This window comes from Centroberyx affinis, unplaced genomic scaffold (assembly GCF_046629955.1).
Source record: "Centroberyx affinis isolate AG114_WGS23_722 - 3 ecotype Tasmania unplaced genomic scaffold, CSIRO-AGI_Caff_v1 ptg002390l_1, whole genome shotgun sequence".
Classification (NCBI taxonomy): domain Eukaryota; kingdom Metazoa; phylum Chordata; class Actinopteri; order Beryciformes; family Berycidae; genus Centroberyx; species Centroberyx affinis.
The window spans coordinates 16,795-28,988 of NW_027280643.1; the positions used below are offsets into that span (position 1 = coordinate 16,795).

The following is a 12,194-nucleotide window of genomic DNA, read 5'->3' on the forward strand; positions in this document are numbered from 1 at the left end:
GCTGGCATGAAGTTCACAGCACTTAATTGGTTCAGCTTACAGTATACGTCTCACACAGAGCATTTTCATCCACAATGGGAAACCACTCTTCTCCTTCAACACACATTATCTGTGGAGTTTCTCAAGGTTCAATTCTAGGCTCCATCCTGTATTGTATTTTCATGCTTCCACTAGGCCGCATCATCCATAAGACAACGGTACTTCCATTGTGCTGATGATACACAGATATATCTATTCCTGAAACCCAGCGACCCAAAAGGCTAGACACTCTTAAGGAACACTTCAGTGATGTAAATGTCACAAACTTTTCAGTTACAGGAAAACAAATCAGAAACAGTATTATCTGTTCCCCCACAAACACCTTTGAATTATTTCAGTAATGAATGAGGCCCTCTGTCAGCTGCCAGAAACTTCTGATACAGATTTAAGCTTTGTGAAGAAGTAATGAGAGTAGTGCAATCTTGTTATTTTCAGTGGAGAACAAATTCCACAATTAAGCCATTTTTTATCATTTAATATTCTGGAGAAAGTCACTTGTGCTTTTATCTCCTCACGTTTAGAATAATGTAACTCTTGCATCAGCCAGTCACATCTTCAGCTTGTTCAAAATGCAGCACAACGGCAAAACCACATTACTCCAATAGCGGCATCTGATATCTGACTATGTTAGGCTTAGAATTTAATTTAAGGTTTTATTGATTACTTCTAAAGCATGGCAGGGTCTGGCCCAAAGCTATGTTGCAGACCTGTAAACCCCCTACGAGTCAGTGCGCAGCCTCAGATCCACAGGCAGGGCCCCTCTGGTCTTTCAAAGTCCAGGTTTAAGACTAAAGGTGACCAGGCTTTTGCCTGCAGGGCCACTAGGCTTTGGAACACCCTGCCTGAGGAGCTTAGACTAGCAGAATCAGTATCATATCTTAAATCACTTCTTCTTCAAACTCATTTCTATCGACTTTTAACAATAATAAAAGTCAATAAAGATAAGCTTATTTTTAAGTCTAATAATAGTAATAATAATAATTGTATAACTTTTTAAAAGAGAGTTTAGGTTTTTGAACAATCAAACATCATACTCATAAAAAATAGCATTATTACTATTATTATTAGTAGTAGTATCAGTATTATTATTACCAAACATACTCATAAAAATAGTATTATCATTAGTATTATTATTGTTTGAAAAGCAGTCAGTCTGAGCGTGGTTTAAATGTTTTGTGATGCACACTGGGTCGGTGTTTGAATGGAACATCTGTAGCCTTAGGGTCCCATCCACATATTTTCCCACCAACGTGTGCATACCTCTGTGCCAGCAGCAGGGCAATAAACACATAATCTAAACTGTAGGCGCACAGAGTTAATGTACCACACCTGGAAGACATCTTATTATACAGCACCATGCGGCGTACCTGCATAATGATCGATTTGAGTACAGAAATGCCAAATGGAGGCTGGGTGTGGAGGTTGTGGGAGGTGGGGCGGGGGCTTGGTGAGTGGGGTGAGGGGCTGGGATGGGGTGCAGTGGAGGTAGTTTTGCTTTTACTGAGGCAAACAGATTGGACACGGTTAACAGCATTAACACATAATTATGCTACCAGTTACAAACAACCTGACACTTCAGAAATGCCAAAAATACTGTGTGTGTGTGTGTGTCTGTGTGTGTATGTGTGTGCATGCGAGTGAGAGTAATTGTGTCAGTTAGCATCCTTGCCTGCATGAGCATGTGTGTGCAAGTGTTTGTGCATTGGTGCGTGCATTTCTCTACTACACCTAGTTCATTACTGTCATACAGAAAGTTCCCTTCTCAAATTTATTATCCTAACTGACAGAAAATGCAAATAAGGTAATGTTTGCATCTGGTGTGCACATTCAACATGACACCTGTGTCCTACAGGCTTATTTAGGTTAGGTCTCTCCTCTCACACCTCTTGCTTAGTGAAAGAGGGCACAATTTGCAGTAACAACCAAACAATCTAATTCACTGTTATTATATGCAGTCTTCAAAATGCTCTTTAAAGATGACAACGTAGTTATTCAATTCGATTCGCAGGTTCATCTCTAATGGCAAAGTCTGAGCTGACATGTGCATGAGGTCTTAGATTACAGGTAGCTAAATTCAAAATACTATTTCCACTATAGTAATACTAGCTACTCATCAAGTGCTTTAAATTGATAAAATTAATTATTAAAAAAAAAAAAATCCTCTCAGGCCTTTGTGGCTCTACACCATTAAAAGTGCTTTAGAAAGGGCAGCTGCCCATTCCTTACATCATCTTTCGCTCTCCATCCTCCATCTTTGAGAAAGAAGTGCTACTTTAAAAAAATAATAAATGGACAGACTTGTGGTAACCATGGTAACGCCATTGCCATTCCTAACACCCAATATTTTTGATGACCACGGCCAGCTGTGTGACATGTGAACACAAAGACAAATGGACAGCCTGACTGACAAACACACACACACACTCACACACACACACACACACACACAAACACACACATATAGGTATATCCTCGTTAACTGCCTCTTACGGTTACACAACACTGTCTTTTTTTCCACATTAGCTAAGAAGAGCCCTGCTGAGTGAAGTGCAGCAGGCTGAATACATCAAATAGTCAAAGGTATTACACAACCACCATTGTTCATAGGGAAAAGGTGGGTGTTCTCATTAGGCCATCTACCTAATGGCTGAGTAAATGGTTTTTATATTCCATGATGTCTAAAAGAGGTAGGCCTATGTCATTTAAATAATGTAGTGTGGTGGCATTATGATATATATTAAATAGAAGTTGACAAAATTGCAGAAATATATTTATTCGATCAAATTCCAACAAGACAGATGATTATTCATGAGAGAGGAAAGTTTCTACATACTTCTACATAGTTCTATACATAGTTCTCATGCAACTTCATCACCTAACACTGGATCATGGCTGGGAACAATCCTTTGCTCACCTTTTTAACTACATTTCTTCACATCTACCTCCTTAGTTAATCTCATAGCTGAGGGTATCCGTGTAATTGAAAAATCCATGTCAACATTTAGAGATGATCTTTTCTTTCCTGCATCCCCGGGGAGGAGAACTTCATTTGCATGATGAATTCATTCTCTTCCTCGCACACCTCTTTGCTGCTGGAGAAATGAAATCAAGATCTAGTATTAGTGATGCATACTCACAGGCTGAGAGTGCAGTGTTGCTGATGAGTATGGGTAGAAGAGCAATAGAATATTTAGCAGCTTTGCCCTTAATTGTTTTCTGCCATTGGAATCTGTAGATTGCTGTGGAGTGCAGCATATATATGCAGCCTGGCTGAATATTAAGCCTACAAAGATTACCAAATTCATCTATTAAATGAAACCAATCTCATTTGTGAGGTACTTCCCCTCCGTATGGAAGTTTCAGACCTTTCTTCAACAAGGCCTGTGCAATGAGACTGGGTCAGATGTCAGAGTTAGAAATATACTAAATATATTAACATCACATTTCGGAGCGTTGTGCCTTCGAATAGGAGAAACAGAATGACGGAAATTGTACTTCGGGTTTTAAAATAGAATTACAATAGACACGTTTTTCTGCAATTTTTTTACGCTGTGAAAACATGGCCACATACAGATACAATTTATATATGCATAAACATACACACATACTGTACCGTACATACATGTATATGAACTACTGCACTGTATATATTGATTTATGTACCCAAGCAAAAATGAAGACAAAGTAGATGACCGCTGTACAGCCAACAATCCATCCTACCATCAGCAGAACAGAGAAGAGTTTACGGGACGAATCTGCTGGACCCAAAACTAGAGACAGAGAGACAAAAATAGAAACAGAAATGTTGGGAGGTTGCGGAAAGATTACTGGAATTTGACTCTGGATGCGGTTCATTTTTGACATAGATGAGTGGGTTGGAATTTGGGTTTCTTACCTCTCTTGGGCATGGCACCTGTCTCCACTCTAATCTTCTTGTTGTGATGGGTGCAGTGCCAGGCTCCGTGCTGCGAGGAGTTGATGTTGGCATCCGGCAGGGCAGACTGGAACAAACCGGGCGGACCAGGAATCAAATCCATCCTCAGCCCCCATCAGTCCCAACTAAATTTGGCCTGTCCTCCTCATGCAAACATTCACAAAAAACACATCACTCTGTAGACAGAAACCTTCATTTTTCGGTAATCATTTGGAGGTGAGGCCATTCCCGTCACAACCTTCTCTCTGTGGACCTGGTCCCAGCTGTGAAAGGCCCTGGGCTCCTCCTCACATCTCCCTCTGGAGGAGCGCCTGCAGCTGGGACTGGCTCCCCTGTCTCTGGAGGGTACGAGATCTCCTCCCTTGATATCCCTCACTCAGGTCAATATCAGTGCTACAAGGGAAAAAAAGACAATGAAGTGCATAATTTTGGCAAACAGTGTCTGATCAAAGTGTAGTTTTATGAGGCCAAAGCTGAAAGAATAAGCATGAGGCACAAATGTCTCTTCTCTATCTATTCTCTTCTCTATTTCTCATGAGTCTTTATCTTCAGATCTAGCCCCAGTGTATGGTAAGTGGCCTGTTTTGTAGTAGAGCTAGACCACCTGGGGTAATTGGGTACTAAACCGAGTCACGCACATGCTTTTAAGGCCAAGTGAAGGGCAGAAGGGAGAGACGGGGGGAGGAAAAAAGAAAAGAAAGGAGGGGAGAGGAGAGGAAAGGAGAGGAGACGAGAGGAGAGGAGAGGAGAATAGAGGAGAGGAGAGGAGAGGAGAGGAGAGGAGAGGAGAGGAGAGGAGGCTTTCATCGCTGGAGACTCCTTAGGAGCCAAATCGGGGTGAAGGAGAAGAGCAGGGGAAGGGAGGGATCAGGTGGTCTAGTAAGTGGTGAGCGCAGGGGAGAAGGAGGTGAGGGCAAGAGAGGGCGAGGGGAGAGTGGAAGAGAGAGAACACTCGGGGTGTAATTGGATGAACACTTGTCAATTCAATGTGGAAAATGACAGCTCTCTCCCTCTATCTCTATAACCCCTCTCATCTTTAATAGACCTCTCTAATCCATTCCCCATACTCATTGTACATCTACACGCACACTCACATGCACACATATACTCCATCATCAGTACAGTGAGCGCTGATTGTATGATTACATGGAATTACCAAACCCTACACTAATCCGGCCCTCCACTGTCATTGAACAGTGTGGTTGTTGAGTTCTATCAGTCAAAGATCCTAAATTTACTGAGGATGTGTTTTGCACGGTCTCACAAATGCAAAATTAAAAGAAAAGCTGTTGCATATAACATTAGCTATCTGAAATGAAATGGTGGAAATTATAATTGCATCATCTGTTTTGAAACTGCTATCCCAGGCGATCTAAATTAACGCACATGGGTTTTGCTCCATTACTGTGTTAACCTAAAATTGCTCTACCCAGTATTCTCTCACCTCAATAACAAAATAATTTCCTCCTCCTGCTTAATCAGAACTTGAATTTCCTCCCACGTGCCACGTTTTTTTGGGGGGGTTTTTTTCGCTACAGGCAACGTTTTTCTGTATATCAGAAGCTTTGTCTCCCTCCTTCCTCCCACTATGTGACAAGAAATGTCCTGCTGCCACACGTTTCTGTTGCTCAAAGTAGGTATCCATCCCTGTTTCTGGGTGGCACTCTTTCAAAGCATGAGTCTGTGTTTTGACCAGTTGATAGAGTATGTAACACTGGAGTATATACAGTATATTGAATGCTTTTACACATTCTGCAAAATATGTTATACAACTGTTGGATTGCCTTGTATTCCATCGAGTGAAAACAGCATTTGTTACAAAGCTTATTCTCTCCAGTGTTGCTCGCTCTTTTGAAACTCCATACATTATTTTCATCTTGCTCTGTTTACATCCTATGCCTCATGTGCTAACTAATCATGGCTGTTTATACTTTGTCCTTCATTTGGACATTTCCCTCGCTGGTCTCTCCTCTCCCCAAGTGATGTATAGGCCTATCTGTGCTCTGCTACTCTGCTGCCTCTCTGGGTTGATCCAGGAGGTGGATGGAGGGGGGCCGAGCTGATGGTAAAGTCCATCTCGGATAGTGTTTATCAGGCAGGAGATGTAGTCATCGGGGGCCTGTTCCCTGTTCATGTGGAGGTGCCACAGCCTGAGTTGGAATTTCGGAGGGAGAAGGTGAATACTTCCTGTAAAATGTAAGCTTTTGTAATGTAAGAATGAAATTTTACTTGACCTAAACATGTTTACCTGTAAACCTAATGTTTAATGATATGCTCATATAGTGTCTCATCATATCTCTTGATCTCTGATGTTTCACTGTCCCTGTCATTATCATAAATTTGCAGCCACTTTCTCAATCTTCATCTAATTTTCCATGTCCCTTTTGCTGTTGTTGTAGGGTAACACTTTACAATAAGGGTCACTAAGTTAGTTAATGCTTAATAAGCATTAACTAACCCTTAATTAACAGTTAACTAATGTCTGGTAATCATTTACTAATGGTGTTCATGTTAACGAAGATATTAATTTAATGTTAACTAGTGTCTGGTAATCATTTACTAATGGTGTTCATGTTAACAAAGATATTAATTTATACATTATTTAATAGTCATCTCTATAAACTATTAAATAATGTATAAATAAAAGCATTAACTAACCCTTATTAAGCATTAACTAACCCTTAACTTAGTGACCCTTATTGTAAAGTGTTACCTGTTGTAGTTTCAACCAGCAGGCATACCGCTGGCTTCAGGCCATGATCTTTGCAGTGGAGGAGATTAACAGTAACCCGGGCCTCCTACCCAACCTCACCCTGGGCTATCTGGCAGCTGACTCCTGCCTAGCAGAGAGCACCACCCTGGTAGCAGCCATGATCATGGTGACTGGATGGGACGTTCCTTTGGCAGACACAGAATGTGGATCTGCCCCTAAAGTGCCAGTTACTGTTGGTGATGCATGATCCTCAGCCTCCATTGTGGTGGCAGACACCCTTGGGGTGTTTAATATACCCATGGTGAGGATAGGTGTCATGTTACAATTGTGGTGATACATAATTTTGCTACTGATAGTTAAGTTGTGAAATATTTCTAATGCTCTACTCCATTATCACCTTCTCGTCTTATCTCCTTCTTATGTATGTGTTTATTTCTGTTCTCCCTGCTCTCCCTCCTTACTCTGTTGCTCTCTCTTTTTTTCTAACCCTCTTTCCACCACCGTGTCTCTCTCTAATCACCTCACCACTCTTTGTTTTCCCTCAGGTAAGTTACTTAGCCTCCTGTGTGTGCTTGAGTGATAATTGGAGGTACCTGCTATTCTTCCGCACAATGCCCAGTGACGCTGCACAGGCGCGGGCCATGGCCAAGCTGCTGCGCCTGCTGGGATGGATTGGGTGGGGCTGGTGTCTGCAGATGACGATTATAGCAGATTTGGGATTCAGATGTTAATGGAGGCACTCAGGGGAACTGAAGTGTGTGTTGCCTATCATGAAGTCATTCCTAAGGTAATGCCTGAGGGCCTCTGGAGTTGTCATTCTATATTCCCTCCTATTTGTCCATTTTACATGTCTTTGTTTCTCTTTCTTCCTCACCTCTCTCTTACTGTTGCTTTCTCTATTTCTATTTCTGTCTTTGTGCCTTAATATCTTTCTTTTGCATTCCAAGGGCTACCCAAAGAAGACTATGCAAAGGATTGTTGAAACCATTCAGAAATCCACTGCCAGAGCTGTGGTAACATTTCTTATAGATCAAGATGCAAAGGTAATTTGATTCCTAAAGCTTACACCACTAAAGTTTGCATAGACTTCACACACACACACATTCAGTGCATGATACTCATTCTCTCATTCTACTCTATGCCAGACTTTGTTCAAGGAAGTGGTTCATCAGAACATAACAGATAAGCAGTGGATTGCAAATGAGGCTTTGGTGACCTATTGTACCATCTCCATCCCTCGTAACATCCCCTTGCTGGCTGGGACCATAGGATTTGCTCTGCGGAAGGCTGACATCCCTGGCCTGGGTGCTTTTCTGACTCGTAATAATCCCAACCTGAGTTCACCTGAGTCTGACCCTTTTATGAAGGAACTGTGGGAAGCACTGTTTGGATGCTCCTGGCCTGGGAGGGAAATCATCAGGGCAACCATGTTCCGGCTCAGAGGCCACATACAAAATACAAAATCATTCTATCATTTGAAACATTAATTACAGCATTGTTTTGATCTTTAATGTCATTGGCTGACTAATATATTTGTCTCTTAGTTTGGTCTTTGGTGTTGTTTGTTTTCTCTGTGGGCTCTTAACATGAATCACTAGGTATGGCGAAGAGTTTGTATGCAGACGTGTCCCAGCTGAGAATCACCTATAACGTCCATAAGGCTGCGTATGCTATTGCTCATGCTATAAAGATATGCAGGCCTGTCAACCTGGGAAGGGTCCCTTCCTGAAAGGCCAGTGTCCTGATGTCAGGAGGCTGTAGCCTACACAGGTAAATTAAATGATTAAATATTTAGATGCCATACCTGATGAATGTTATGATCAAGCCATTATCCTTCATTTTCAGAAGTGATATTAAACAGCCTTTCTGTCTCTCTCAGATATCCCATTAGTAAACTTCACCACTCCTTTGGAGGAATGGATGTATTTTGACCAGAATGGAGACCCACCTGCTTCATATGATATCCTCAACTGGCATGTGACAGCTGAGGGGACAATACAGTTTGTCCATGTTGGCCATTTTGTGTCCTCTCAGGGGTCAGATGGCCAGTTTCACATTAACATGGACAGAGTGGTGTGGGGAGGAGGCAGTGGACATAAGGTGTGTGTGTGTGTGTCCTGTATGCTAAATATGCAAAACTTCTGAATTCTCATTGTATGATGGGATATTATTATAGCACTCCTGTCTCTCCTCTGGCCCTTCGCATCATGTAGGTGCCTGTGTCTGTGTGCAGCAGTCCTTATCCCCCTGGTACAAGGAAAGCTGTGCAGAAAGGGAGACCTGTGTGCTGCTTTGACTGTCTGCGCTGTGCCGGGGGAGAAATCAGCAATGAAACGGGTACTATGGAGGACTGTTATAAAAACAAATACAAAGTGATCACTGGAGAATATCTCTGCTTCTACTGCATGAACAAACAATCGTATTCAATGAATTTGGAATAATTCTAGAATAATAGATATATAGTACGTGACCAAACACCATGAACCCAGGCTCATTTGACTTATTTTTACATTAGAACAAGTTTAATGTTTGTTTGTTTTTTATGTTTTGATTTAATAATATTTATGAAAAATGATAGTAACAAAAAATGTTCCACAAGGTGCTTGTTTTTCCATGTAGGGTCACATATCTGTTCTCTTGTTGTATCTCCCTCTCTCTGTCTCAGGATCACTGGACTGTATTAGGTGTCCTGAGCGGTTCTGGTCCAACTCAAACCACACAGTCTGCGTTCCCCAACAGGTTGATTTCCTCTCCTACAATGACACCATGGGCATCATCCTCTCCATCATCTCTGTTGCCGGGGCAACGCTGACAGCTGCCACCTCCACCACCTTCCTCTATTACCGACACACACCCTTGGTAAGGTGTAGGCCGCTCACAGATGATGCCAAATTGTAGTTTTGGCTACTATTACAATGCAGTTATATCGTAACTTAGAGACTTGTAATTATTCTGTAACGAGATTGCAGTTTCCTACTTGATATATAACACCAAAAAAACTAAACATTCTGACCACATCACACCACAAATCCCCTATCTTGTTTATTTTTTTATTTGCATTTTTGAAAAATGTATGTACAAGTAATAAAGCAAGAATAACAGAGCATAATTACTAAGTAAGACACGATTAAATAATAATAATAATAATAATAATAATAATAATAATAATAATAATAATAATAATAATAATAATAAATCAAATAAATGAAAAAAAATGATAGTAGAATATAACAATAGTACATTGGTTATAATAACAGATAACAGGATACATTACTAAATGGCTAGAGTATGTCAAGTCAAAGGATAACCTATGTAAACAGTGTACAGTGTTTCTATTTGAGAAATTTAATTAAATATCTTGGTTAAGGTGCGAGCCAAGAACTCAGAGGTGAGCTTCATGCTCCTGCTGTTCCTCAAGCTGTGCTTCTTGTGCGCTCTGGCTTTCATTGGACGGCCGGTGGCCTGGTCCTGCATGCTGAGACACACCCTGTTTGGGATCAGCTTTGTGCTGTGTATCTCCTGCTTGCTCAGCCGCACTGTGGTGGTGCTGCTGGCCTTCCGCTCCACCCTGCCTGGGGAGAACCTGATGCGCTATGTTGGCCCCGCCCAGCAGAGGCTGGGCATCTCCATCTGCACCCTGGTACAGGTGACTCTGTGTTCAACACCTAATAATTAAAATGAGAATATGATACTTTATTGATTCCTGTTGGGAAATTCTCTCACAAGGAGGTCAGAGCGCAGGGTCAGCTAGAGTTCAGCATTCAGCAGCTTGCTCAAGGTCTTGCAGTTTAACTTGTGATGTATTCTAGATGACTGTTGTTTCTGAATTTTAATTGATGTCTTTCCTTTCTTCCTTTACTTAACATTATAATCAGACACCCTTCTCCATTTTCTCTCCTAATCTTATTTTCCCAGGTGCTGATCTGTGTGCTGTGGTTGACCCTGGCCCCTCCACAGCCTGCAGAGAGAGGCATCCAAGAGAGCCAGAGACCCAAGATCATCCTTGAATGCGATGGGCTCTGTGGTGGGCTTCTCTCTGGTCCTATGCTACATTGGCCTGCTGGCCTGCATCTGTCTCCTCTTGGCCTTCCTGGCTAGGAAACTTCCTGACAACTTTAATGAGACCAAGCTCATCACCTTCAGCATGCTGATCTTCTGTGTGGCGTGGGTGGCCTTTGTCCCTGCGTAGATCAGCTCTCCAGGGAATTACACCGTCGCAGTGGAGATTTTTGCCATCCTGGCTTCTAGCTATGGCCTCCTGCTCTGCATCTTTGCCCCAAAGTGCTTCATCATCATCATGAGGCCTGAGAGAAATACCAAGAAACAGCTGATGACCAGATAGTAGAAAAACACTAAGACACACCTGATGGTCAATAGGTGAAGGCGTAAAATACATCAAATGAAATAAAAAAAACACAGTTTTGTTGATTGTTCTAAGCACTATGTCTATTGACTCTAGAAGGCTTCTGTGTTCTCTACCTATGGCATATGTAGGACAAAAAAAATGATTGTAAAGATATCACATCAGCTCTGTGTTATATGTCTTTTTGCATTACTTGATCTAAACTCTGAGAAGTTAGTGCTGACTGTAGCAAAATGAAACATATCTGCATAAATTGAGATTAATAATAAACATTTTACTGTACGGCTCAAGAGTGCCACTTGGACAGCCCCATTCACTCGTCAAGCATTGTGTGTGTGTGGTAAATGGTAAATGGACTGCATTTATATAGCGCTTTTCTAGTCTATTGACCACTCAAAGCACTTTACAACAATGCCTACATTCACCCATTCACACACACATTCATACACTGATGGTGGCAAGCTACCACGCAGGGTAGCAATTTGGGATTCAGTATCTTGCCCAAGGACCCCTCGACATGCGGACTGGAGGAGCCGGGGATCGAACCACCGACCTTCTGATTAGGGGACAACCCGCTCTACCTCCTGAGCCACAGCCATATGCATTTCTGTGTTGCACGTTGTGAGAATTATTCACACGTACATTCACCAACGTGGGAATCTCTGAAACATCGTCTCTCTCCGTTTCATTCTGTCAGCACAGTTCTTCTCTGTCCTCCCATTTCAAGGCACCCAAACATGGATCTGATACCTCCTCAATTAGCATAGTGAGTCTAACATATCAAGAACGCCAATTTCTGTGGCTTCTGAGACCTTCTAAGCATTCTCTGCCTTATACAGGCAACCACATGAACCGCAGTGAATGGCCCTATTGTGGGAGATCACACCACTTTCTCCTGCAGTTTCTATGGTGCCCATCTCTTCTGTGACACTGGCTCTCACCGCACAATAGATGAAAAAAAGATGGAGAAAATGCTATCTGAAAAGAGATGGTTATGAGAGGGAGAAAGATAGTGAAGGAAAAAAGCCAGGATTGTAAGTGGGAGAAACTGCATGATCACAAAAAGAGAATTCCGATATTGGTGTAAATGTGCAGATAACCTGTATATAATTCATTCAACTCTGTAGCTCCATATCACTTCATAC

The 12,194-nt window shown here is 41.9% G+C and overlaps 1 pseudogene; it reads left to right on the forward strand.

Moving 5' to 3' along the window:
* The first annotated feature begins 6,035 nt into the window (after window positions 1–6,035).
* On the forward strand, window positions 6,036–11,028 carry LOC139656162 (extracellular calcium-sensing receptor-like; annotated as a pseudogene).
* The last annotated feature ends 1,166 nt before the right edge of the window (window positions 11,029–12,194 follow it).